Here is a 26522-nt window from a genome sequence, read left to right as displayed (position 1 = left end):
AAGAAGAGATCTGACAAACATGAACAAGAAGGCAAGGACTTTGGTACGAAAAAGGAAATGCTCACACAATAAAAAAGATAGAGCAAAAATCTATAGTAGAGAGTTATACACTTCTGTGTACAAAACAAAACGACAAAATAATAGGCCTACTGTATCAGTGAGAAAACAAATTTATTTGTGTTTTCTAATTCCTTCCAAGAAATATGCTATCACTGATTTTAATTCATTGTGATGCATTTATGCAGAGCCCGATTTAGGACCAAAAAGAATTACTTATATTTATACTTCTAAGTGCTGCTGTGAATTTGGAAATCATCCAGTTCACTTTCAAGAGAGGAATAGATTCAACCTTTACATAAACAAGTACCTTGAAGAAGTCCACTTTTCGTAACATGCATATGAATTTTCTAGGCAACTATGAAGCTATACAGGATACATTTTAAAAGCGTTATGTCTGGTGTATTTATTTTAGAAAAGGACTGGTTCTTATTGGTAAAATGGTTTATTATCCTATGGGTGAGGGTGCCTTGCACAGTAACTTATAGCAGACTGTATATAAGACAAGTGAAATCTCGCAGATATTGTTTTAAAATAAAAAGTACAGTTTTCAATATAATAGAACATTGGCAAATGCATTACTCTCTATTCTGCAGCATGAGTACGGATCGTCATGGCTTGGTTTACTCCATGTAATAGAGAAGGACTGCTCTGGGTGTGAAAAGGACATACACAATCTCTCAGCACCCTTGTGTATGTTGCTTCACATAAAGCCGGATGGTACAATAGAGTAATTTAAGTTCAAATAATTCTGAGGGCAGAGACTGCATCTTTCTGGAAAGGTAACTCACTCTCATTGGTAACTGTGGAAACTGGCATTTGCTACAGTTGACTATGCCGGAATTTACAATTTATATCTTTCCTTGTAGATGAACTGGCAACGAACAAGGCACCGTTTTCATGGGAAACAATAATAATGACTGGAGGCTGATTTGGATCCCCTGCAGTGCTTCTGAGTGGAGGGCAGAACAGAGGGAGTTTTATAGTATAAAGTTAAGGGGCGGGTACCACCTCTCTCTAAAAGCATTTATTCCTCCAGCTGCATCTGCTCTTCCAGATAGTTCCCTGAATATGCTACACAAGAGGAAAGAGAAGGAACAGTATGGATTTTTAATACTTTTACCAGAGTAAAGAGTGATGGGTGAGATGCCGCTCATTAGTGCTAAAAGTCTACCAGCAGCCTCTGGTCTTTACTTGATCCCTGCACAGCCACAGTGGACAAAAGGTGGAAAATTTGAATGAGGAAGGCAGAACAGAAAAAATACACACATCTCAATGGAGCTTTAACTACAGTGAAGTGTGGAAGCTAATACTGTGTGGTACAAAAAGGTACCCCAAAAAAGGAAATCACCCCAAAATTTACCTTAACCAGAGTTCCCTCAGTAACTGGATCGGAGAATATGTTAAACCTCAATTTCATGAGATAATGGGTCCCAGTGTTAAGGCACCTCCCAAAGTACCAAAAATCAGAAATACAAATAATTAAGTACATGGGATAGATGTAATGAGTGTTTACAAAAGGCTATTGAGAAAATTTCTTTTTGCCCAAAGGGTAGAGAGGATTATGGGTCAGAGTAACTCCTCCCAATTTAAACAGTTACACCATCAATTTTACTCCAACTGACCATCCGATGGTCAATATTATTACACGTAAATGGAACGATGTGAAGGAAAGGGGAACTTTAGACTTCACCGCTAGGTGAGCAAGGAAGCAATTCCTTTTGGTTTAGGTACCCTCACACACCCTAGTGGTGTCATGCTTCATCATCGGGTCACCCCGACGCCTAAAAGTCGGGGTGGGCTCAACCACAATGTTGGGAGATCTTTGAAGAAACTATAGACCAGGGAGGCTAGAAGATAAAAAACCTCAGGCAGATTCCCAGTATCCCTTTATTATTGGGTCTGTCTGGGTTAATTAAAATTACTAAAAATAGGGGTCTTTATAGGAGTATTATGGTCCTAGGACCCTAGTGCCAACATGTTTCAGTCCGAATATGGCCGTGAAGGTCCAGGACTTTCTTCAGGGCAAGAGAGGCCACACTGGATTACAGAAGAGGGAAGTCCCTATCCTGTTTTTTTTTAAGCAAGGGCAGAGTAGCTGCTCCTTGTATGAGCGACTGATTAATTAATCTGTTGTGCGTCGTATTTCCATCTGTAAAAAAGAACACAGAAAACAAAACATCCAACTTATACTTATTGGTTTTCATAATGGTAGTTCCAAAGTGAAGTGTCTCAAAATCGTGCTTTGGATAAAAACTCACACCTACACGTGCCAGGTGGTCATAAGGCATAGTGGTGTGCAGCTATATCCACATCTGTGCCACTCAAAAAATTGTATCTGTACACAATTAATCGGCGTGACAGATATATTGTGCGGTGGCGAATTTGCTCGCATTCTAACTGAATCCACATGCCAGTTAGTGTATACTATCAACGTAAAGAAACTCTCCTAGAGTACGCTCTCGCACATCATTCTCACCGTATCTGTGTCTAACCACAGTAATTAAAACATGCGTGATGATTTAAAAACCTATGAGCAATTGTGAAGTTCACTCACACTCATGCATACTTTCTTACCCGGACTTCGGATGATTTTCGTTTCTCAGGGGATGGTAGGGTTAATGGGGTAGCTCTGTAGTCACACCCTAACATGAACCCCCGAGAATCAATGGGTGGGGGAAGGAAATCTTGACAAAGTAAGTTCGGGGGGCTAGGATTAAGAGCCCAGGACAGGGGCCCATTGGGAGTCTTATGAAGAAGGAATCTGCTATTCATATATTCTAACTCCTATGCCCTAATAAGGTTTTCTCAACATTTCCTTCCCCACCCATTGATTCTCGGGGGTTCATGTTAGGGTGTGACTACAGAGCTACCCCATTAACCCTACCATCTCCTGAGAAACGAAAATCATCCGAAGTCCGGGTAAGAAAATATGCATGAGTGTGAGTGAACTTCACAATTGCTCATAGGTTTTTAAATCATCACGCATGTTTTAATTACTGTGGTTAGACACAGATACGGTGAGAATGATGTGCGAGAGCGTACTCTAGCAGAGTTTCTTTACGTTGATAGTATACACTAACTGGCATGTGGATTCAGTTAGAATGCGAGCAAATTCGCCACCGCACAATATATCTGTCACGCCGATTAATTGTGTACAGATACAATTTTTTGAGTGGCACAGATGTGGATATAGCTGCACACCACTATGCCTTATGACCACCTGGCACGTGTAGGTGTGAGTTTTTATCCAAAGCACGATTTTGAGACACTTCACTTTGGAACTACCATTATGAAAACCAATAAGTATAAGTTGGATGTTTTGTTTTCTGTGTTCTTTTTTACAGATGGAAATACGACGCACGACAGATTAATTAATCAGTCGCTCATACAAGGAGCAGCTACTCTGCCCTTGCTTCAAAAAAACAGGATAGGGACTTCCCTCTTCTGTAATCCAGGGTGGCCTCTCTTGCCCTGAAGAAAGTCCTGGACCTTCACGGCCATATTCGGACTGAAACATGTTGGCACTAGGGTCCTAGGACCATAATACTCCTATAAAGAACCCTATTTTTAGTAATTTTAATTAACCCAGACAGACCCAATAATAAAGGGATACTGGGGATCTGCCTGAGGTTTTTTATCTTCTAGCCTCCCTGGTCTATAGTTTCTTCAAAGAGCTCCCAACATTGTGGTTGAGCCCACCCCGACTTTTAGGCGTCGGGGTGACCCGATGATGAAGCATGACACCACTAGGGTGTGTGAGGGTACCTAAACCAAAAGGAATTGCTTCCTTGCTCACCTAGCGGTGAAGTCTAAAGTTCCCCTTTCCTTCACATCGTTCCATCTACGTGTAATAATATTGACCATCGGATGGTCAGTTGGAGTAAAATTGATTGTGTAATAGATGTAATGAGCCCACTCGATAACTTGAGTCCAACTCAATGAAAAGTTAAAAGGGTATTAATATGGAATTTAAAAATAAAGCGGTATAGAGTCAATGGTATGAAGGCTCACAATGTAGTTATACTGAAAATGCAAAAATCTTAAATTATTTAGGTCCCAAATGGGCAGCAAAAACAGTGAAGAAATGGACAGAATCCTTAGTAGAACAAGAAAGTATTCAGAAAACATCTGTCTTCTCCCCCAAAATCAAGGGGCTTTTATACATTATTTTCACATATTAAATTACAAAATCTGCAGACTCAGTCTGGTGTGAGCAAATGTAGCATTTCATAAGCAAATCAGGAGCACATGAAAAATATACACCACATTGCCTTAGCACTCAAGCACTATCCCGCTACATGAATAACTATCAGAACCCTCTATGACAATGTCGTCCAGAGATGCTAGAATATAACTAGACACATGAACAATAATGTGTTGAGTGAACTGTGCTAAAGTGAACCAACGGAGGAACCTTGGGATGTTTCAAGTTGTTTGAAAGTTCATCGAGAGCAAGACAACAATACCAGTGGAAATAAACCAATACATCTCAGATTGACTATGTGCTGCAGAGTTTGCAAGGAGAGATGGGGGGGAAGGGGGTCGCAAGAAACATGAGTGACTTCCATCTTGGATCAGGTGGCATTTACATCTAACTTAAGGCCTAATTAACATGTTAGAAAAAGACTTCTTCACCTCATAAAGAAGTTGTTTAAAAAAAAAAGGACACGTGCAATCGAGTGTGAAAATACATTCTACTTATTAATAATGCACCAAAATATTCATTCCTCACAACTGTACTGTTCCTCAAGTGCATGGGAGCAGCCAGAAAAAGAAAATACTCGCCTCACCACATTAAACCATACCTTAATGATTGAAGCAAGTGAGTTTGACCCTCTAAGGGTTCAGGACTGGCATGCTCTAGCTCAGGAGCTGTTCTTGGCTTAAGAACCTTTTTTATGTGACACGTGGTGCATGCTATAGAATAATATTTTGAAACTTCAGCATAATGTCTTTAGTGGGTCTGAAAGAGCACTCATGAAATAATTAAAAATAATAATTACTATAATAATACAATATAATGAATACTTGCCAATATGCTGAGGCTGCCATACCATGAAAGTGTTGGAGGTCTTCCTTCCTTTCACCCTTTCTCTCTTTGTTTCAGACTTTTTTTCACCTTACCTTTCTATTCCTTTTCTGTCCCTCCTTCTTATTCTATACTTGTTTCGCTCTCTAATTTTCACCATTTGTCTTTCCCTATCTCTAGTACTGTACTGAGCTCATTTGCCAGTCTACCACCCCGCAGTTGGCTTTGTCACGTCATTTCTGTGAAGTGTTATTTATTAGCTTCCATCCCAAGTGGGACGCTAAAGCACTAGTAAGACTTTAGGGGTGAACTATATTCCCAAGCCATAACGCTTAGTAGCAGCCGCCACACTAGGTGCTGAAATGGGGGCTCAGTAAGTCAATCAATCAAAGGACTTTATTTCAATCACTGAGGATCATAAAAGTACACCATATGATTACACACTTACAGACAATACAAATAAATCATCTCGTTATAAATAACCATTTACAGTCAATTGACAATCATAATAAAGTGAATCAGTCAAAGTGCAAAGTTTGTGCAAGAAGGGGAATTCACTATAATAGCTGCAAGAAATAAATTGCATAATTGTTTGCAATTTCAAAACTTCGTCACAGTATATTTGGAGAGAAAATGGAATAGAATTAAAACGAAGCTCTTATTAAAAACAAAAATAGGACATAATATAATAAATAGACATTCACAGCCCATTTACAAAACAGCAATATAAATTAATCAAAGTACATAATAAAGTGCTATGTGATTATAAGATTAAACAAACCCCCCGATAGAAACTTTACGGCGCCATTATAATTGGTACACCCTAAATCCTACACCTTAGAAACTGTCAGGAGCGTTCTTAGTCCGCCTGATCCACACGGCCATTAAAAAGTTGGATATACAGCATACAATCATCCGTGTTGTGTTTGTCTTCAAAATGTATATCTCCTAACTCCCAAATTTCTACAAAGGGGGGCAATCTATTTCGATCGTGATCGGAAGTATAAAGGACTAAAAAATAAAACATGTTCAGGTGACTCAGAAACCCCCAGACAACAGGGGCCCTCTCCAGCTCTACTCTCAGTAAATCACGATTACATACAGTTCGACAGTGTGGGTACTGTGTTTACAATAAAACTGTACATAAAGAGGAAAGTATTAATATCGGCATGTTAATGTACGCTTGACAACTTGGTCATTGTGGAAGTATCAGCAAACTGATTGATAATTCTAAGTGTAAGACTGTGAAATCACACGTAACCTGTCCTAACACCGTTAGCACTGAGCAACTTTAACTCGCTAAACCCTCATTTGGGGCGTTCTCTTAACCACATGCAGCTGGTTCTTTAAATGTAGTTTTGCTTAGGCGATCACAAGGAGCAACCCAGGACTTCGAATTTGTTCTTGTAGTTGAGGTATTGGGGTGGGAGATTACCAGTGCAGACATCTGTGAACAAAACAGTAATCGCTTCAAAATAAGATATGGGCATTGATGGGGAGAAAGTGTAATGATTAAGATCAGAAGGCGAAGGAGACTTTGGGATTCCATCTAGTTAGTAGTCACGCTGCAGTGTGCTAGGTAACTTAGTTTCGGGGACTTAAATAATTAGTAAGCTGGGGTATTTAAGGACCCTACTAAATTACACTGCATTCACCTTAGTAGTATCAGTAGACTGGCCACCACAATCCATGACAGACACTAGTTTTCTAGCCTGCGGGGTTTTGCTTTATAACCAATTGTTACCACGTGTGCAAATCAAGATACAACACCTTGAATGCATTAGTTTGTCACACAAAAGTCTAGGGAACCCATGATGATCTGGAGCGAGTTGGCCACGCTAATCATGTGCCAAAAGCTTGTACTATTCACTGGTGTTGTGTGTTTATACAGGGCAAGTGCCCCCAGTTATGTGTGACATTTACTGACAGCCAATGCTCTTTAGCCACTCCACTCTACATCCTGTGATTTGTTTAGCCCACACCTACAGTATTTCAATGTGAAATCCAGGATGAAACATGCCGTTGATTAAAATCATTTCACAGAACAAATGGGGGCGTGGCGCCTCTTGGCAGCTAAATGCATTGTTAATCAAAGTGTTTGTATTCTGGTGGCCACATAGTTGTGCGCTTCTTGGTAAAGGCTGACTAGGCGTGGAGTACTATCCAGGGAGGTGCTTTGAGTGTTCCATTGAGTGCGATATGAACACACGGAGAATTATACATATCTGATCCCTGGCTGTCAGACCTTTTCCAACAGTAATAAATGCACCAGGAGCAGACAAAGCAGTGTTGCACATCACTGGAGCCGCTGCCCGAATGCTGCCAGTAGTGCAGGTCACGATGCCCGGTGCTACAAAGTGTGAGTAGGACCAGACAGGGAAGCCTTGTTCCTCCCTTCCTGACAGGGGGTACCCCTGGCACAAAATGTACCTGCTGCGAGTCCAGCGTTCGGTCCACTGACCTTCAAACTCTGCACTGGATAACGTTTGCCAGACACTTTCGGTAAGCGGCGTCAACTGTTGATAAATCTTGAAGATTCTTTTAGACCAATGCAAACGGGACCGGGTTGGCAGACTTCCGCTGCTACGAGCCACCCGGCCTCTTCCCTCCGTCACGAGCGCGTCGCTTCCTGCAATCCCTAGACTAGCATTCCTAATAGTGTACAGCGAGCGACTCTGGTGAGATAGCTTTTCCCGTCAAGATCCATCCGGACAGTACAGTGCGTCACGACCCGCGGTCCTATCGCATCTTGTGGCGTGCTCATGCACTTCATCCCTTGTGCCGTGGTGGATATGCCGTCCTTCCCCCCCACCTTTTAAAAGAAACCTATGCATGCCGCTTTCTTCTTTCACGAGCATAGTGAGTGTGACGTGCGGTCCTCTTTGCGTGGACGGTGGGTTTTGTTCCGCCGTTCCCACGATTCTATTTTACATTTGTGCAGGACTTGTCTCGCCAACGTTGCTTCCCAGTAGGTGGGGCAGAACTGTGTTTCTCCTGCAGACAGCACCCACTGCTTGGTAGGGCGTGGCTGCCTCCTAACGCACAACATGTTGGGGTTTTGTGCTTAAGGGTTAATTGTTCCGGGGTGGGCGAGCCGACAAATTTACAGGGAGATCCGAGCCTTAGAACCCGTGCACGAGCCTAGCCCTGAAAATGTTTGTTATATAATTCAAGCAACAAATAACACCCACAGTATTTTAAAGTCTCTTCCGAGTTTAAAAAAATAATTTCTTTAACATGTGAAAGCTTTGACATTAATAGGTCACATTATAGCACTGAACTAGTGAACTAAGAGGCAAGGCAATTGCCATGTAAACACTGTAGGTGGCCCAGATTATAATGCAGTAATATTATAGTCTATTGAACTAAACACGGGTTTTTTGTGCAGCTGTGTTTTTTTAGCTCAAATGTTTGAAAGTGCTTTCATACGCGATAATTTAGAAAATGAGTTTTGGTTAAAAATTTTTTGTCTATAATCAAACCATTTCTCCAGGTTTTCTGGTTTCACTTTGTACACATCAGCCTGTAAATCAATATCTATTTGTCTTTCTTTATGTGAAAGCCTTGTTTGTACCTCTTTGTGCATTTTTTCTACAGTTTTTATATAGAGCGAACTCGACCCAAAGATATTGGAGATGCTTTACATGAGATCCTGGTTATATTACACAAGATCACCATTCATTGATTAGAGCAAAGGTCTTCAAACTTTTTGATGCCGAGATCCCCTGTCAAAATATTTTAGGCATAAGGAGTCCCTTCTGACAAAAATGTCTAGAACTTGGTACTCCTCAAGATTGACAACTATCAACAACCATAAACACCCCCAATTACCACAGCAAATCATATTAAACAGTGTTTATCGAATGAAAGATCAGTGAGTGTGGGGGTGTGGTCAAAGGTGTGGCTAAAATCAAAAGGCCTCATTTATGAGGAATTGGCCTAGGGCAGCGCCGCAAATCTTCTTGCTGCGCTGCCCTATGCCAATGTGAAAGGTCAGGAATGCACCTTATTTATGAAATATATTGCATTCCTGTCCTTTCCCACTGCGTTGGTGCACAAATTGCTGCCTAGCGCCAATGTAAGCAGAATTGTTTTTGTGCAGGAAGGAGCCCCACAGGGGTGTGAGCTGCAGAATGCAGCACACATAGAAAGAGGAAAAAATATGAGGAGACCTCCAAACATTTCTCCTCATTACGCCTGCTGTTGGGAAGTGTAAGGTTTTGGCGCTGCCCCAGGTTTACGTGGTTTGGTAAATCTGGGGCAGTGTCAAAATCCATGGGTGTTGCGTGGGAACACCCTCCGCAATGCCCATGGAACTCCTACTTTACAGACTAAGGCAAGGCAGAGACTTGCGCTGCTTTGTCTTACTCCATATGTATGAGGTCACTCATAGCCATGCAGGGTGACTTTGCGTCACCTCATAGATACGATAGCGACGCTTGTGATGCTGGAGCTTAAAAAAAATGACGTTCTAGCGACTCCAGCCTCTCATAAATCAGCCCCAAAATATTTTGCTAGTTTTATTTTAGGTCTTTCACTATCAGGTAGCTACATATAAAATAATGGGTAGCTTAAATGAAAAACAAATTTTAAAAAGTTGTTACTTAGTAGGAAATGCACTGTAGTACATTAGGAAACCGCTATTAGTTATTGCACTGCAGAGGTCTGTGTGTAACCAGAGAGCCACAGAATTTGGGGGCAGATTTACAAGCCCTGTGCGCCTTCTTGCGCTGCCATTGCGTCACTTTTTTGACGCAACAGCGACGCAAACAATTCGGCCAATTTACAATGTGATGCATCTAGGGAGATGTGTGACGTTGTAAAGCCCTGCGTCACATTATACCTGCACCAGGTATAATGTAGACAGGCAAGGCGTTCCCACGCAAAAAGCCATGTAGAACTAACACAGTGAAATTTACAACATTTCACTGCGTCACTCTGTGTTCACTGCTTCAAAATCCTTACGCCTGCTCAGACCAGGCTTAAGGAATGATGCAGGGCTTTTTGTGTGAAACTCACCTATCTGTTGTGGCACATTGCTGGAGTTGCGTCACTTTCATGAGCAATTCCAGCGATGCCTCACTTTTGTGCCAACAGGTGCGTCAGTATTTCTTTTTTTTTTTTTTTTTTTTTTTTTTGAAACCGTTTATTACAAGACTCAAAAAATTATACAAATATGGGCCTACAACCTTCCGGCCGGCCGCTAGCAATAAAAGGAGCATACGATATACATTTATAAAACACATGGTGCTGCGGCCGAGCATTTACAGGAGATAACATCGTTGCGTGCCACACTATTCAGACCCCATTATACGGTTCCATTTTAAATTTAAAGAACAACAAACACAAACAAACCCACAAGGCAATCCTCAATCGGAATAGCAACACGTGCTCCCCTAGAGGGGGGATTCTAGCCATCCATAGGAATCTCAAGAGGGGGGGGAGAGATCAGAACTAGGGTTGGGGACACCTAATGCCCAGGTACCGGGGGGATGAGTTGGCTAAGGGGACGGGGTCGGCGACGGATCGGGCAATAACGGTGGAGCACAGATTCCCCCGCGGTAGGCGTTCCAGGGGCCCCACACTTTCACCCATGTCGCAGGCTTACCTCTCGCCACATACACCACCTTTTCCCGAAACATGCACCAATCCATATGTTCCTTCCAGGCCGAGACAGTCGGGGGGCTCTGGGATCCCCACAGCTGGGCAATATCACGCTTGGCAACCATATACCCCAGAGTCACCCACCACGTCTGCGGCACCGAGTAATCGGTAGGCTCCCACACATTCAACAGGCATCTCCTCGCTTCGGGCAACAGCGCCACATGCGTGACCACTCGCAGCACCTCATGCACACCTCGCCAGAACCCCTCCACTTCCGGGCACTCCCACAGGATATGCAGAAAAGTCCCCAGCGCACCACACCCACGCTTACACAAACCGTCCTCAGCATAGCCCATACGCAGGAGCTTTGGCCCCGTCATGTAGACCCTGTGGAGTATCTTGAGCTGGACGAAACGAAGGCGAGCCGGTATGGCCACCTCTTTCGGGGAGGCCACCGCGGAGATCCAGTCCTCGTCGTCCAGCTCCAGCCCATCGGCTACCCAAGCCTCACGAAGGGCAGTCAGCAAGTCTGAGCGATCGTTGATCAGTTTTTTGTAGATCAGTGAGATCGTGCTGTCAGGGACGTGTCCATCCAGCACTCTATCCTCCAGGGGGGAGCACTCCGGGATGGAGGCAACGTCCGGAAAGACGGAGCCCAGCGCATGCCGGGCCTGCAAGTACCGAAAGTACTCGCTGCCCTGCAACTGAAATTCCGTCTGCAGCATCTCGAACGTTTTAAATCCTCCCCTCGTCCAGAGATCCCCCACTTTGCTGATGCCTATTAAATCCCACTTCTCAAAGCCCTTCGAGGTCCACAAGGAGCCCAACCGCTCAGATGCGTATAGTGGTGACGCCCGGGTCAAACGGTCCTTCCACCCCATTGCAGCATTGGCCGCGTGCCACACTCGCACCATGACACGCGTGGGGCCCGTTAGGCGAGCGTCGGGCGCGCTAGAGTAGAGCGCTCGATTATAGTCACCACCTGGAAGTAGCATCCTATCCATTTCAAACGCCGGGTTTAAGGCTGCCCCATATAGGCCCTGATTAATTGCAGCTAGCTGGGAGGCCCAATAATACCGTTTAATATCCGGGAGGGCAATCCCCCCATCATACCAGGGGAGCGTCAGCTTAGCCAGGGCAATACGTGGCCTCCCGTCCCAGAACAGGCGGCGCTGCAAACTCTCCACTTCGCGGAAGTAGCGCGCTGGGACGAGGTCCATCGTGTTCTGCAACGCGTATAGGAAACGCGGCAACGACATCATTTTAAACAATGCCGCCCGGCCGAGCGGCGAAAGCGGCAAACGCCGCCAGCGCGCGACATCCTCTTTCAGACGCTGGAGGGGGGGAAGCAAGTTCCGATCATACCGAGCCTCCGGGTCCAGAGTAATGAAGACACCCAGGTACCTAAATCCCTGCGGGGCGACCTGGATCGGACAGCCCCGCGGGAGGATAGGAGCCTCCCCAGAGAGAACATACACACACGATTTAGCCCAGTTGATGACCAGACCGGAGTTACGACCGAATGAATGCAGAACATCAACTAGTACTATGAGTGATTTACGTGGGGAAGCTAGGTACAAGAGGATGTCATCAGCGTATAGGGATACGCGGTCCTCATGCTCGGGGGTCCAGCGGAGACCACGGATGGAAGGCTCCCACCGCAGCCACTCCGCCAGGGGCTCCAGGGCAAGTGCAAAGAGGAGCGGCGATAAGGGGCAGCCCTGTCGAGTGCCCCGGCCCAGCTCAAACGGAGCCGATACTCTTCCGTTCACCACCACCTGCGCCAATGGGCCCGAATATAGCAATTTGACCCAACTGATGAACCCTGGGCCAAATCCAAACTTCGCAAGCATCGCCCAGATATATGGCCATTCAAGCGTGTCAAACGCCATGGTGGCGTCTAAGGACGCCAAAATGGCCGGCTCCCGTATGAACAGGGCACGTGCGAGCACACCGTGCAAACGCCGCAGATTAAGGGCTGTGTTGCGATGAGGAATAAAGCCAGACTGGTCCTGATGAACCAAATCGCCCACCACGCCGACCAGCCGATTGGCCAGTACCTTAGCGAGAATCTTGGGCTCCGCATTCAGCAGCGAAATGGGCCGATAGGATGTAACCCGGTCCCGAGGTCTCCCCTCCTTGTGGATGACCACGATTGTAGCCAGACGCTGGTCCGGCGGGAGGGAGCCCACCGAGTGTGCCGCCAGGAACATAGCCCGGAGGTGGGGTGCCAGCGTATCCGGTCGTAACTTGTACAACTCGATAGGGAGACCATTCGGACCCATGGCCTTGCCGGAAGCGACCGAGCGTATGGCGAGGGCGATCTCGTCGGAGGTGGGAGCGGCGTCCAACGACACCCTGTCCTCCCCGGAAAGGGACGGCAGCGCGATATCACTGAGCAGGGCAAGGGAATCCTCTTCCGAGCAGGGAGACACCGGGGAATACACCCCATGGAAATAATCCGCGAAGCAGGAGACAATTTCTTCTGGCTCAGTTACACACACACCATCCGTTTTCTCAATCAGCGGGACCACACGATTCGCTCTCTTTTTTGTCCAACCACGCTATAAGTTTACCAGCCTTATCACCCACATCATACAGACGCCCCTGTTGCTCTCTACTGAGGCCCCTGGCCGCCTCCGTGACGAGGGCCCTGTAGGCCGCCTGCTTGAGTTGGAGGACATGTAATGCAGCATCCGTCACCCCACCTTCTAAATTCCCCTCCAACTCGGCTATTTCAGCCTCCATCCGGGTCACCTCCTCCCGCTCGCACCTCCGGGCATGGGAAATAAGGGATAGGGCCTCCCCTCGGAGTACTGTCTTGAAGGCCTCCCATAGCGGTATGGCCGAAGGCACAGACCCCACATTCTCATCAAAATATCGCTGAAGGGATTTAATCAATGCAGCGCGAATGGAGGGGTCGTGCAGGTACCAAGGATTGATTGGGACCACCCTACCCTCACCCCTCGGAAAGACATCAAAGTGCAGTAGGAGCGGGGAGTGGTCCGAAATACCCCGTGGCAAATGGCGTACCTCTCCCACCCTCCCAACATAGGCCGCCGGGACAAGGACATAGTCTAGTCGTGAGAGACTACCATGGGCTCCCGAGTGGAAAGTATACTGCAGCTGCGCGGGGTGTTTTAAACGCCAGCAGTCCACTAATCCAAATGTATCTAAGAGGCCGGGTAGCCACGCCTGTGCCCGGGGGAGGTCCCTAGGGGGGTGACGATCCAAAGATCCAGATACCACCGCATTAAAATCCCCCCCACAACTAAAAGCCCCCCCGGAAGGCCAAGGAGAAGGCGCCCAAGGTCCGCAAAGGTGGTCGACTGCAGCCCCGGTGGGATGTATACTGACACAAAGACAACCACTTTGCCCTCCAGTCTTCCCACCAAGACCGTATAACGTCCCCTATCATCGTGGAGCACCTCATCAATCTCCAACGGGAGCGAGTTCTTCACCATGATGCCCACACCCCGTGAGCCGGACGTAAAGCCCGAGTGAGCCACTAGGCGATAGCCACGCCGATTCATGGCGCAGAAGGAGTTACCAATGAGGTGTGTCTCCTGCAGAAAGACTACATCGGGCGAGATTCGCTTCAAAAACTGCAGGACCACACCCCGTTTGATCCTGTCCCCCAGTCCATTCACATTCCAGGACAACAAAGTTAGTTCCCTACCCCCCATCATATACAAAAGCCATCATTCGTACCCCGGAGAGCACTTTAAAACCAACACAATAATACGTTTGCCTTGTGATAAAAACGAACAACACCCCATCCCTACCCACCCACCCCAACAGAACTCCCCCCTCCCTGCACCCCTGCATGAGCCCAAACAGCCCCCCCAACGTGCAGTGTGCCTGTCGCCCCATATGTAGTTAGACTAAATAAACCCCCTAGAGGAGGAGGGAGAACCCCCAATAGACCCAACACAACCTCCATAGGAGGGGAACTTACAAAAAACTGACGCAGAATCAAAAGTGGCATCATTTTCGTCCAGAGTGAGGCCCAATATTAGACCCTCAGTCCTGATCCAGCGTGCCGTCTCCCCCCGCCGCCCCCCCCCACCCCCCTGATCACGATCCCCGGGCAGAGTATCCAGCCAGTCCCCGGCCGCCTCGGGACGATCAAAGAAATGCGTGCGACCATCCACCTCCACACGCAGCTTGGCCGGGAAAAGCATGGCATATTTGAGGTTTAGGTCCCGAAGACGGCGTTTGACGCCTAGGAAGCTCAGTCTCTGCTTCTGGACCGCTGGGGTGAAATCAGGATAGAAATTAACCTCCATATTGTCAAGCTTGACCGGTCCATGCAGTCTGGAGGTTTGCAGGATAGCGTCTCTATCCCGAAAATTGAAAATCCGGGCGATGAGAGGTCTCGGAGGGGCTCCGACATTCGGCCTTCCCCCGGGAACCCTGTGAGCCCTCTCCACAGCGAAGAATTTGCTCAGCCCCCGTGGCTGGAGATGGGTAGCAATCAGGTCCTCCACAAAAAGATCCGCCGCCGCCTCCTCGCGTCCCTCGGGCACCCCGATAATGCGGATGTTGTTCCTCCGTGCCCGACTCTCGGAGTCCTCCAGGCGTCGATCCATTAGCGCAGTCGCCCGACTAAGCCGGCGCACCTCTGTTTGCAAGGCCGCCACATCTGTCGTTAGGCCCGATGCGGTGTGGGCCAAAGACTCTACTCGGTCATTGGTTTTGGAAAGATCGGCCCTCACCAGGCCAACATCCACGAGGACCGAGTCAATCTTCTGCGCCAGTGTATCAAACCGCTGGCCCACCGAGGCCTTCATCTCGGCAATGGCGCCCATAACATCTCGCAGAGTCAAATCTGCGGGCAGGTCTGGGGCATCAGGAGGGCTCTCAGGGGACTTGCGCGGTCCATCGGGCGATCCCTTCTGGAGGGTATAGCGGTCCATACTGTTGGCCTGATGGACGGCGCCGCGCCGGGTCGATTTGGTCTTTGCCCGGTCTCCATCTTGTTTCGTGGCCATGGCCACCAGTCTCCCAGTCGCACCAGCCACATCGTGTAGGGCAGGAAAGCAGACACGAGCTCCGGGGGGGCCCCCTCAGGGCAGCGGGGTGGATCACAGCCTGCAGGCAGGCAGGGTCTCCCAGCAAGGCCACACCACACCAACACCAAGGGCTCCGCGACCCAACCTCGCAGAGACGACAAGGTGGTGCGAAAGTGCGGGGCACGCGAGTCGCCAGGCCCTGCCTGCCGCTGTTGTTCACTTTGTCACTGGATCACCCCACAGCGCAAATCCGGGGTCCGGCGAGGGGAAGGCCGCACACTTCAATCGGTGCTCACTCCGGTGTCCGAGGTCCGATTCGGAAGCGGGAAATGGGTGCCACCTCAGCTCAGGTTCACCAACATAGTCCCCTCATCCAGGGCAGGATAATGTCAGGATAATCGTAGGAGGTTGCGGAGGTCCTCGGGAGCCTCGCACCTACGCGGCCATCTTGGTTGCGTGCTAGGCTCCTCCCCCCTGCGTCAGTATTTCTGACGCATCTGTAAATCCTTGTGCCATGGAGCACTGTATTGTAAATACAGCGCATCCATGGTGGCGCAAGGACATTTGGCGCTGGTGCAAGGAAACTGACACATCTATGCAGATGCATCAGTTCCTTGTAAATCTGCCCCTAAATTTGGTTGGTGCAGTGGGGAATAGTGACTTGTGGATTTTTAGTGCTACAAGGTCACAACCTGTGACAGAAAGCACTGTGAAAGTGTAAGTCATTATTTTATTCTTGTATTACACATATTATAAGGTAGACTGCTACAAACTGTGCAAATAGTTTTAGGATATAATGGAGCTTCCAAAGTGTAGATTTTAGTAATACCAGAACATAGGTAAAGCATATTTTTTTTGCAAATCTGTCCCTTTAACACCTCCTCAGAGGTACTACGCAATTAAGAGAATGCACTTCACAGCCCAGTTAAGTCTTCTTACTACCACTAAAAAAAATAATCTTTGCCATCACAAAGGCATTAAAGCCAGAACTGCTCCCAAGCACCATTTACATTTGCAGATTACCTCAAAACACACATTTGTATTTCATTCAGGCAAGCAGGCACCCTGGCACGAAGGATTGTTTCAGGCCCAGCCTAGCCTATCACAGCACAGGAGACAATTAACTTCAGCTGCAGCATTTTAACCACCGCATCCCGGTTTTCAAAAGGAAGAGCACATGTTTTAAATTCCAGGCAGAAGTGAGGCCTGGAAATGCGCGACCCCCCTTCCCAGGACTCCACGGCCCCCTGGGGGTCGCGCCCCACAGATTGAAGACCTCTGGCTTAGAAGGATGGGGATATTAGGTAATTTGCCCAGAATCACTGGATGTTGAGCCCGAGACTTGAACTAAAGTCCAAATTCTAATACACTATTTTCCCTATTATTTTGTGCTTCCAGTTAGTGGTGGAAACAGGTTCGAAACCTATAATGGCTCACAGAAAGTTATACATTTCTGATAAGTAGGCACATTTCTGAATTCAGCAATGGGCAATTTGTGTAGATTCTTGAACATTTTCCTCTAAAAAGTAACAGTTGAAATAATATTGAAATTGAGTTGAAAAAGACAACCATTTGTGTCTGTTTCCATCTGTAACTTTTTCTAACTATGGCAGATTTTCTAAAGTAATATACCATTATGTCCGCTGGTCCCTTCTGGTTGCGGGGATATATAGGGTTTGTAGGTTCACCAAGAACCCAAGGTACCCAGAGCCAATAACTGATTTGCACTGTGCAGTGGTTTTTCATTGTGTACAGGGAATACACCAATTCATTTGGGTAAATATAAAGACTAAAAAAACAGGTTTCAACGAAATCTATGTATTTCTTAAATGGGCATGTTAGACCTGGCTCCTTGGCGTGGGTCTCCCTTCCATTTTTTCGCTGTTGCCTCATGTATTTTTGCTGGTATTAGTTGCTCAGGGCACTGTGCCACTGCTGTCCAGTGCCACAGTGCAAGTGCTCCCTGTTGTAAATTAATGTATGATTAGTGATTCCATGATTGGTTGGTTTGGTTTACCTGTCAGACCCTAGTACAGTGCACCAGGAGTGCCCAGGGCTTGTAAATCCAAACACTGCTGGTGGGCTTGCAGCACTGGTTGTGCCACCCACAGAAGCAGCCTGTAAAAATGTGTCTAAGGTCTGCCATTGCAGAGCCTGCGTGCAGTCTGGTACTGTCATGCTGACTGGGAAAGTGCACCCACTTGCCAGTCCCTAAACCTTCCCCTTTCTTCATATTAGACACCCCTATGGTAGGCCCAAGAGCAGGGCGCATTGTAAGGATAAGGTAGGACATGCCCTGGTGTGTGTGGCATGTTCTAATAGTGAATTACAGCCATTTTCGTGTTTCACTTTTGCAAGGCTACCTGTTCTACATAGGCCAGAATGGGCAGTTTGGTTATTACATTTTATAATCCTAACTGACTCAGGGAACATGGTAGCAATTCGAATTTAGTATGCCTGAACTCAGGATGATAAAATACATATTTTAGTGAAGTTGGTTTTAACATTCTGTGTTTGAAAATTCCACTTTTAGAAAGTAGGCATTTTCTTGTCTAACCATTTAAACCTGCCTCTGCTAGGCTGTGTATTCCCTGTCTGGAGTTTGAGTGACAGGGCTGGGGAATTCCAGGAGACAGGGTGAGTCCGCCCAGTGGTGAATAGAGAGATCTGCATCTAGATGGGAGGGAGGAGTTGCACCTGGGACCTGAATAGGACAGTGCCTGCCCCCCACAGTGCTGGCTCCCCCCCCCTGTGGTGCGTCTGATGTTTCTGCCCTGCACTGTGAAAGGAAAGAAGGAGTCATGTAAACAGAGTGCTCCAGGACTGGTTTGGACTGGACAAAGGCCCCTCTGCCCTCAGAGGACAAAGGATTTTGGGGTATAAGTATTGGGACCCCGATCCCAAGAATTTAGATCACTTTGGGAAACAAGAATCAACACTGCTGAGGAGAGCAACCAAGAAGAAACTGAGGAGAGACTATCACTGAAACTGGGGGATTGGCCTGCAGGGGTTGCCTACTGCCAAAGAGTGGAGAAAGGAACTTTGTGTGTACATTTGCTCAACTTGTGAAGGATCTCCAAGGGCTTGGAAAAGAGCTTGCCTCCTGCTGAAGTCTCAGGAACAACAGACTTCACCCCCCAGCTCCCCAGAGTTCTTTGGAAGTGCCTGCTGCTGTTGTTGGGCCTTCTGAGGGACTGCGTGTCGCAAGGAGCTGGGAGCGCGACTCAAGAAGGAGAAGCGTGCCGCCGTCGGAGCTGTTGTCGCAACTCGTAAAGTGTATCACCGCTGCAGCATCGCATCGAGTGGAAGCGTCTCGCATCATCCAGGAAGTGTCTCGCAACGCCGAAGAAGCGTGTCGCCATCGTAGCTGACGCATTGCACCGCATCAAGAGAAGAGTCTCGCATTTGAGGAAGAAGCGTGTCGCCATCGCTGCCATCGTAGTTGTCGCATTGCACCGCATCAAGAAAAGCGCCTCAGAGGGAGGAGCCTAGCGCGCATCCAAGATGGTCGCGTGAGCACAGGGCTCCCCGGACCCTCTCTGCTCCTCGGAATTTATCCTGAGAATATCCTGACGTGGCTTATGGAATCTGGGAGATAAAGACCAGCTGAGCGTATATCTCTTTTCAAAACTCAAATCGGACCTGGGAATCCTGAGTTGTCGTCGTCGGAACTTTTGGGACCCACCCGACGGAGGTGACCGGGGTGAAGGTGACCCGAGGGACCGGGCTGCAATTGAACAACAGCGGCTTCAGCGCGGTGCCAGCTGCCGATCCACCACTTTCGGTTTCGGTTTTGCACTTCAGGAGACCGGCAGGGAGGTGCGCTCGGGGTGGAGAGGTGCTTCCTGGGCCTCTGCATGAGGTTTTCTTTCATCTGCCACTAGAGCGCCTATCGCCTCGGACCCCCTATACCGACATTTTGTGGTCTTCTTGCTGGTGCCTTACACCTCTTGATTGGAGGTCCCCTCGGGTGACCGTGTTCACATGGGGGGCAAAGGGGGTCCCGAGGGCCGCAAGACCAAGGCTTCCCTCCGCGGGGGGGCAGTCCAGAGCAATAACATGGACCGCTACACCCAGGGCAGGGGGCCCTCTGGCGCTGCTGGCCTCCCCTCGGATACTGCGGAAGGAGGCGCGACCGCCACTACGGAACTATCCTTGCAGGACATTATGGGCGCCATTGATGGCATCAGGGAAACCATCGCGACGCAATATGAGGCCCTGGCCCGTAAGATTGACACTGTCGCGATCGATGTCACCCTGATCCGGGCCGACCTCTCCAAAACTAACGAGAAGGTCCAGGCTCTCGACGCACGGACCTCCACCCTCGGTGCGGATGTGTCGGATCTGCGGGCCGCGCTTGGAGACATCAGGGTGGTTAACGACCATATGGCCCGGCGGCTTGAGGACTTCGAGGGACGGGCCCGACGCAACAACATCCGCGTCATAGGTGTACCGGAGTCCTCTGACGGCCGCCCGGTTGACCTCGTGGTCGAGGAACTTATCCTGAAACAGTTGTCCTCGGCTGGCCTAAGTAAGTTCTTTGCCGTGGAGCGGGCCCATCGAGTTCCGGGCGGTCGGCCACGGCCGGGGGCCCCCCCGAGGCCTATCGTGGCCAAACTGTTCTACTACAGGGACCGCGACGCTATTCTGCAGGCCTCACGGACCCACGGCCCGGTTCGTCATGAGAACTCGACCATCAATTTTTACCCGGACTTCACGCAACTGGTCCAGAAACAACGGATGGGATTCCAAGGGGTGAAGCGTCGTCTCCGTGAGCTGGGCCTAAAGTATTCGATGCTCTACCCTGCAAAACTCCGAGTGGAACATGGGGATCGGACAGCCTTTTTTGACTCTCCTGTGGCTGCAAGTGACTGGCTGGACTCTCTGCCGGACGGAGGTGGCCGTCCCGGACCCTCTGCGGGCACCGCAGGTGATGGGTCCCCTTTAGAATGACTTTTGGTCCTTGATTTTGCCTTTTTGCACAGTACAGTCGGGTCTTATTTCATTTGCATATTGTGTTTTACCAGGACCAGTGAGGGGGGCGGGCGGGGACGGGTCCCTTACCTCCTCTGGGTTCTTTTCGTAGAATGGGGTTAGTGGGGCGACAGGCACACTGCAAGTTGGGGGGGTTTTTTGGCCCGCAGGGGTGCAGGGTGGGGGGAGTTGGTCCTGGGGTGGGGTTGGGGGGGAGGAGGGTTTGTTTTGCTGTGTGTTTTTTGTTTACAGGGCGAGGTACTGATTTTTGTCCACATTTGGGAACTGTGCTGCAGGCTGGGGGACCCTTGATCTATTGGGGGGGATGGGGGGGGACGGGTTGAGGCTTATGTCATGGAACGTCAATGGGTTGGGGGACCGTATCAAGCGGGGTGTAGTACTGCAATATTTGCGTCGTTTGACTCCTGATGTGGTGTTTCTCCAGGAGACGCATCTGGTTGGCAATGTTTGTCATGCAATGAACAGGGGGGGATACCGCCTCGTGGCCCATTCTGGTTTCACAACAGGTTCCAGGGGGGTGGGCATTCTGCTGCGAACCTCACTTCCGGTGGAGATCACTAAGATAGTCTCGGATGACAGAGGGCGCTATGTGTGTTTGATTGGGAGGTGGGAGTGGCAGCCCCTTGCCCTGGTTTCAGTTTACGTCCCCCCGGGCCTCCAGAACTCCACCTTCACTGACTTGGGTCGAATGCTGCTTGACCTTCCGGACAGCCTCCTGCTCATGGGCGGGGACTTTAATTCTGTGGTTTCGGGTGAACTGGATCGTCACCCACCAAGGACCCTCCCCGCTGCCCAGGCATGGCTGGGTGGGATGCTGGAGACCTTCGGCCTGGTGGATAGTTGGAGATTAATGCATCCGACCCAATGTCAATTCACCTTTCACTCGGGGGCGCATGGGAGTCTCTCTCGGTTAGACTACTTCCTTATGCCCGCGGCGCAGACTGGTCGGATTCGAGAGGTCAGGCACCTGGCGCGGGGTATCTCCGACCATTCTCCGCTGTGGCTTGTTTTTGACACCGGGCCGCGGTCTGCAGGGCGGATCGCTCCCATTAACCCATGGTACCTGCGAGACCCTACGACTCGTGACAGCCTGGTTAAGGCTATGGACCAATACTTCCTGGATAACGAGGGGTCGGTGTCTTCTGCAATGTCCCTGTGGGAAGCCTTTAAAACCGTGATCCGCGGACACGCCCTTTCCCAGATAGTGGTGGCTAAGAGGGTCAAGAGTGAGGCAGTGGTGAGGCTGGAGACTGACATCTTGGGGCTGGAGTCGGCCTTGGAGGCGAATGTTACTCCGGACGGGCTCCATGCCCTCAGCCTGAAACAGTTTGAATATAGGTCCCTGGTCACTGACGCGGCCAAAACTATGTATAGGGAGCAGCAGGGTCGACTGTACGATGCCGGGGACAAGGCGGGAAAGTTGATCGCGTGGCTGGACAGGAAGGAGAGAGTGAATCGTGTGGTCCCGGAGTTGCGTGCTGCGGATGGTGTGTGTGTGACGGAGCCTGACGAGATTGTGGAATGTTTTGCCGACCACCTCCGGGCTGTGTACTCCCCAGTGACTGACAGGGATGAGGGCGACTCTCGCCTTCTACTGAGGGATATCGCCTTGCCCTGCCTGTCCGTTGAGGACCGTGAGCGGCTGGACGCCCCCTTGTCGGTGGATGAAATAGCGACCGCGATCCGCTCCCTTCGCTCGGGCAAGGCTATGGGTCCCAACGGTCTGCCCATTGAGCTATATAAATTGCGCCCTGACAAGCTTGCGCCCTTCCTCAGTCGCATGTTCCGTGAGTCTCTGGCGGCGGGTTCCCTCCCGGCCGATCAGCGTTTGGCCACGATAGTCGTTATCCCCAAGGAGGACAAGCCGCGAGATCGCTGTACTTCTTACCGGCCTATTTCACTGCTAAATGCGGAGCCTAAGATCCTGGCGAAAGTCCTTGCCAATCGTCTGTTGAGCGTCGTGTGCGATCTGATTCATCCGGACCAATGGTCTCCTACGCTGACGACACTCAGCTGGCGGTGACGATCAGCGGGGATGCCAAGCGGGATGCCATTAGGTTCCGAAGTGGGCTGAGAGAGGTGGCCAGTTGGATGAATAACAACTGTCTCCAACTGAACGCGTCAAAAACTGAGGTGATGATCGTTGGAAGGGATGCGGACCACTGGGGGGATGAATGGTGGCCTCCAGAGCTGGGATCAGCGCCGGTCCCTGTCCTGGAACTCAGGAATCTCGGAGTCTGGCTTGACCATACGCTTAGCTTTGTGACTCACACAAAGAGAGTGGCGGCCTGCTGTTTTGGAGTACTACGCGGGCTAAGACCCCTGCTGCGTTTCTTCGATGCCCCCACAAGACAGCTGGTCATTCAAGCTATGATCATCTCGCGGCTGGATTATGCCAGCTCTCTCCTATTAGGAGTAAACCAAGCCGAGATTCTTCGTCTACAACGAGTCCAGAATGCGGCAGCTAGGGCGGTGGTTGGTCTGCCTCGATCCTGCCCCACTTCTAACACCCTGCGTTCCCTGCACTGGCTCCCGATATGTAAGCGAATCCAATTTAAGGCTCTCTGCCTGGTTTTTAAAATTCTGAGAGAGTTGGCACCTGGAATACTTAACTCATTGATTTCGTCTTACGTTCCCACTCGTTCTCTACGATCCCTTGGACAGTCCTTGGTGGTCGTCCCCCGTTTCAGACTTAGTCGGATGGGGGGTCGCTCCTTCCGTGTGAAAGCCGCAACCCTCTGGAACGCTCTTCCCTTGGAAATTCGGCTCTCGAACGACCTTTTGTCCTTCCGCAGAGCTTTGAAAACCCTTCTGTTTTAATTATTTCCTGTCTTTATTTTTTATTCTGTGTCGACGGATCCTGTGTTATGTGGTGTTTTCCTTTCCCTGCGCCAGGACGCTCCTTCGCTGGAGCAGCTGTGCGCATTAAAATGTAATTAACATAACATAACATAACATAACAATGCGGATTCATCCCGCATCGTAACACCGCTCTTAACTTGCGGCGTCTTCATGGCGCCCTTGCCAGGGCGGAGCTCCTCTCCGAACCGGCCGTGCTGGTTTCTTTGGATGCCACGATGGCTTTTGACACCATCGAGTGGCCATTCCTCTGGGCTGTCTTGGCTAAATTTGGCTTTGGGGAAGGATTTATTGGCTGGGTGAAGCTTCTGTACACGGGACCCATGGCTCAGGTGGTGGTGAACGGGCGGGTCTCTCGGCCCTTTGCCCTCGGCAGGGGCACGAGGCAGGGATGCCCGTTGTCCCCTTTGCTCTTCGCTCTCGCCCTGGAGCCACTCGCGGCTTGGCTCCGCTGGGAGCCCTCGCTTCGAGGGATCCGGTGGGCCCCGGGCTTTGAAGATCGGGTTTCGCTGTATGCGGACGATATTCTCCTATATCTCACCTCACCGCGGCAGTCGCTCAACGTCCTCTTTGACGTTCTGACTTCCTTTGGGAATAATTCGGGTCTCACGATCAATTGGTCTAAATCCTGCGTCTATCCGATCTCCGGTGGTCCTCCACTCCTACCGCCTCGGCTTCCGATCCAGGTATCACTGAGCGGCTTTAAGTACCTGGGGATATACGTTTCGCTGGACCCGGTGGCTCGCTATGAGCTGAATCTCCTGCGTCCGCTTCGGCGATTGCGAGAGGATACGGCCCGGTGGTGCAGGCTGCCCCTGTCCCCGCTGGGTCGGGCCGCGCTGTTCAAAATGATGTCCCTTCCCAGGTTCCTCTATGCACTCCAGAATTCCTTCGACGTCATCCCAGTGGCCTACTTTCGGGAGGTAGAGAGCCTGCAGAGGAGACTGGTGTGGGACGGGCGGGCGCGTATTGCTCTTGCTAAGCTTACTCTCCCCTGGTATGACGGGGGCATCGCGCTTCCCGACATTCGCAGGTATTATTGGGCCGCGCAGCTTTCGGCCATCAACCATGCCACGTATGCGCCTGGCCTGAACCCGGCGTATGAGATGGACAAGTTCCTGCTTCCCGGCGGGGACTATAACAGGGCGCTGTACTCCCGCTCGGCTGGCCGGACCCTTACGGGTCCTACTAAGATTGCTGTGCGGACCTGGAGGGCCGCCACTGCGGCCACGGGCTGGGGTGAGCGACTGACATGTGCTACTCCTTTGTTTGCCTCCGATCGCCTGGGGAGCCTCTGGACTACGAAGGGGTTTGACCAGTGGGACACGATTGGTATCAGCAAAGTGGGAGACCTGTGGCATAAGGGCGCGGTTAAGACTTTCGCGGCTCTTCAGGCCGAATATGAGCTTACGGACAGGGAGTTCTTCCGCTATGCCCAGGTTCGACACGCCCTGCTCTCGGTCTTTGGAGAGGGGACCACGATCCCGTTTTCCTCGCCCCTCGAGGACCGCATACTTGACGGACATGTCCCGGACAGCACTATTTCTTTAATTTATAAGAAACTGATTAATCATCGGGCTGACCTCTTGGTGCGCCTTCGGGAGGCTTGGACGGGGGATGGGGTGGAATTGGACGACGAGGACTGGCAGTCTGCACTGTCGTCCCCCAAAGAGGTCGCCATTCCGGCCCGTCTCCGGTTGGTACAGCTTAAGATTCTTCACCGGGTGTATGTGACGGGTCCTCGCTTGGTCTCGATGGGATATTCCGACGATGGGCTCTGTAAGCGGGGTTGTGGGCTCAGTGCCACCTTTCTCCATATCCTGTGGGAGTGCCGCGAGGTGGCGGACTACTGGCGCCGGGTACATACGGTTATGGGACAGGTCACTGGGGTTGTGCTGCTGCCGGAGGTGCGTCGCTGTGTCCTGAATGTGTGGGAGCCCAATGATTATAGCGCGGCTCAGACTCGGTGGGCGGCCCTGGGGAACATGATTGCCAAGAGAGATATAGCGCAGCTTTGGGGTGCCCAGCGGCCGCCCACCGTGTCAGTATGGAAGGAGAATATGGACTGGTGTATGTTCAGGGAGAAGACTGTGTATGTTGCCCGTGGTAAGCCGGGGGCATGGGGCAGAATCTGGGGGCAATGGAATGCTTATCGCGGGGGTATCTGTACGCCCCCCCTGGTGGACACCGATATCGCCATGTCCCCCTGACCCTTGACGGTTCCGGGCACCTTTTGGAATGACTACATATGGACGTTCAGTTCCCTTGGCCCCCCCCCCCGTCCCCAGCCTCCCGGTACTCCTTCCTTTCGTGTGCTGCTCAATGGTCTGACCTGGAGTTCCCCGGAGGAAGCCTGACCTGCGTCGTTTGTCTTTATGCCTCGCCTTTTGTTTTTCTTTTAGTTTTCTGTGTTTGTTTGATCTAAGTCTCCTGTGCCTCTAGAACTATCCGGACTCACTACGGGGCCGACCCCCGGGAACCGACTGCAGCTTTGATAAATGTGTATTTCATTCTGTACTTAGCGGCCGGCCCTGGTGGTTGTAGGCCCGTGCTTGTAATCGAATTATTGTTCAATAAAAACTTTAAAAAAAAAAAAAAAAAAAAAAAAAAAAAGAAAAGCGCCTCACATCCACGGAGAAGCGTGCCGCCGTCGGAGCTGCTGTCGTCGCATCGGGTAAAGGGGTGTCCCCGCTGCAACATCGCATTGAGCGGAAGCGTCTCCCAACGTCGGAGAAGAGTGTCACTGCCAAGACCGCTATCGTCGCGTTGCGTAAAGTGTGTCGCAGCTGAAGCATCGAGTTGAGTCTTCTCGCAACATCGGAGAAGCGTGCCACATCTGGAAGATCTTCACGTCTTTATTTCTTTGCATCAACATCGTTGCAACACTTTCGTTGCCCTGCGTGTCGCATCTAAAAGGTACATTGACTTAAAGTGTCGCATCTAAGAACTTAAGAGAACTA

The 26522-nt window shown here is 49.9% G+C and overlaps 1 protein-coding gene across 2 annotated transcripts in view; it reads right to left on the bottom strand.

Annotated features, from left to right (window-relative positions):
* The window catches only part of FER (FER tyrosine kinase), a 1023934-nt gene extending 1016212 nt beyond the window's left edge, over positions 1-7722 (bottom strand). The window contains exon 1 of one of the 2 annotated variants that reach the window (XM_085632578.1): positions 7551-7722. The gene's annotated coding sequence lies outside the window, so the exon portion shown is untranslated. Of the gene's footprint in view, positions 1-7519 lie in introns of both variants that reach the window. The other variant, XM_085632580.1, reaches the window with a different exon arrangement.
* Positions 7723-26522: the final 18800 nt, after the last annotated feature.

Source organism: Triturus cristatus, chromosome 2_1 (assembly GCF_964204655.1).
Source record: "Triturus cristatus chromosome 2_1, aTriCri1.1, whole genome shotgun sequence".
In the NCBI taxonomy this organism is placed as follows: domain Eukaryota; kingdom Metazoa; phylum Chordata; class Amphibia; order Caudata; family Salamandridae; genus Triturus; species Triturus cristatus.
This window is presented reverse-complemented; position numbering and strand designations above follow the sequence as displayed.